Genomic DNA, 2,500 nt, shown 5'->3' with positions numbered 1-2,500 from the left:
GGATGGATGGATGGATGGATGGATGGATGGATGGATGGATGGATGGATGGATGGATGGATGGATGGATGCATGGATGGATGGATGTATATGTGTGTATGTATGCATGTATATATGTGCATATATATGTATATATGTGCATATATATGTATATATGTATGTATGTATGAATGGATGTATGTATGCAGGTATGTATATGTGTATGTATGTATATATGTATTTATGCATGATATGTATGTGCATACATATGTATGCATGTATGTATGCATGTATGCATGTGCATATATATGTATGCATGTATGTATGTGCATACATATGTATGTATGTATGTGCATACACATGTATGCATGTATTTGTTTACATATGTATGCATGTATGTCTGTATGTATGTATGTGCATACATATGTATGCATGTATGCATGCATGTATATATGTGCATACATATGTATGTATGTATTTAAGGCGGGGGGTATAACCCCTTCCGCTTCATGACTGAATCACCCCGCAATAATCCCGTAGGCAGCATACTTTGGAACACGTAAAAAAAGACTGACATCATCATTTCCCTGCTGAAACAATGGCCGCAAAGAATATAGCCTATCTACAATTATTTTTATTTTTTTATTTTTTATTTTTTATTTATTATGATTTTTTTTTTTTTTTTTTTTGGGGGGGAGGGGTTGCACTTACACCCCGGAACTAGAAAAACGGCCTGAATCCTCGCGCCCATAATAACCAAGAGGGCAGAGCACACCGCTAGGCCGGCCGCCATATTGGTTTTCCATTCCATCTCGCGTGTGGGATTTTTGTGTGTGAGTAAACGAACCATATTCTTCCAAAGGGATTAATCCGTTCAATTGACGTTAGTGTGATAAAAGGGAACTATTTTCTTTCAAAGGATTGACTGGCGCAAAAGAAAAGAACATGCATGCGCACTCCGAGGTTTTGCCAAGTTAAACTATAGCGAAATTTGAAGATCGACATAAAAATGGACGATTTCAAAATCTGAAGATTGCGCTCCTCTTTTTTTCAATTTCCTTTCTCCACACATAAACGCGTTACTTTTTTCAAATCAGTAACTAGTAAAATGATGCCGGGCGCTCTGTGCAAGCATATCTCAATTCCCTGGCCATTTAATGAAGAATATAAATAACTTCAACGCTGATATCCCGTGATCAAACTCTTGCTCTCTCTTTTATTTTCTTATGCATTAAAACTCGTCTTGTTGCGTCTCTAAAAACGACTTTTGTTTTTTGTGTTAAGTCTCAAAACGTCTTTCGTTTTTGTGTTAAGATTTTTTGAGGAGAGGGTCATAACTAACATAAAATCAACTTTTGTCTAAGTTATACGCCATTAAATATACAATTACATGGCCATTTAGCAAGAAGGTAGAACGGTTGGGACAGTCATAAATGTGCCTATGAAGCCCATCACTAACCTCATTAGAAAATTAATAATGGTAGTTGGCTAGAAGAAAATATATGCCCACGATGTCAATATAATTTGACAGCTGGTTACTGCAAATAACTTTAGCAACAACTTTATCATGTTTACCTGGCTTATTTCATCAAATATACTTTTTTTTTTTTTTTTTTGGGGGGGGGGTAGAAGAATAACGATTGCATACCCTCCTACACCCCATCCCTTTTCATATATACTTTCGGCACCTCTTCGTGTGTAGGTACGCGTGTACAAGGTCTAAATGTAAGTACTTATACAGACCTTGCGCGTGTACACATACATGAAGCCATGCGTTCATCTCCGTACATTCGGGGTCAATATTCTTATCAAACCTGTTTCGAATCCCGTTTTCGAACATTCGCTGAACACCACACTTTCTGTATAGGGTAAGACAGATTCAGAGCTTCATTTCGTGACATATCATTTTTGTCCTTCGCTGTACGTGCGTGTAGGCGTACGTATATTTGTGCAGAAACGAAGCCAGGGTTTTCAAGTGGAACCTGGAACTATTAAAGCGAAGCCGTGGTGGACCGTTACGGCTTTCTCGAGCCATTGCATGGCTGAATTGTTTACTTTTGTGCCAACGACCTATGGAAGTCATTGTGTTGTTCAACTATTAAAAAAACGAATTAAAAATCTTAATGGGATTGAGCACGTGCTATGCCACTGTGTTATTGTTTATGCTTGGTGTGTGTATGTGTGTGCCTGGGGGGGGGGGGGGGGGTACGTGCGTGTGCGTCTGTGCGCGTCTGCGTAAAAAAAAATCATTCACAACCAATATTGCACTCAATCGTTACCTGGAATTATAAACTTCATTTGACATCATATTAGTAACAATTATCGACATTACAAAAGGAACAGACGTCATGGGCGTTCGGATTCTTAGAATACTGTCCATTAAAATCGGAAAAAAAAAATGATATGAATGAGATTATCTCCACAACGCAAGAGCTGCATTCAACAAATCTTGGGTCACACTAATCTCTGTCCTGGAATCCCTCCACAGCCTCGCCGAAATCAGGTCAGCTGACAAAAAAAAAA

At 38.4% G+C, this 2,500-nt stretch overlaps 1 protein-coding gene across 10 annotated transcripts in view; it reads right to left on the bottom strand.

The window, feature by feature from the left end:
* The window catches only part of enc (R3H domain containing protein encore), a 172,800-nt gene that overhangs the window by 58,646 nt on the left and 111,654 nt on the right, over window positions 1-2,500 (bottom strand). The gene's annotated exons all lie outside the window — the stretch shown is intronic.

This window comes from Penaeus vannamei, chromosome 16 (assembly GCF_042767895.1).
Source record: "Penaeus vannamei isolate JL-2024 chromosome 16, ASM4276789v1, whole genome shotgun sequence".
Lineage (NCBI taxonomy): Eukaryota > Metazoa > Arthropoda > Malacostraca > Decapoda > Penaeidae > Penaeus > Penaeus vannamei.
The sequence above is the reverse complement of the archived record's forward strand: the minus strand, read 5'-3'. Positions and strand labels throughout refer to the sequence as shown.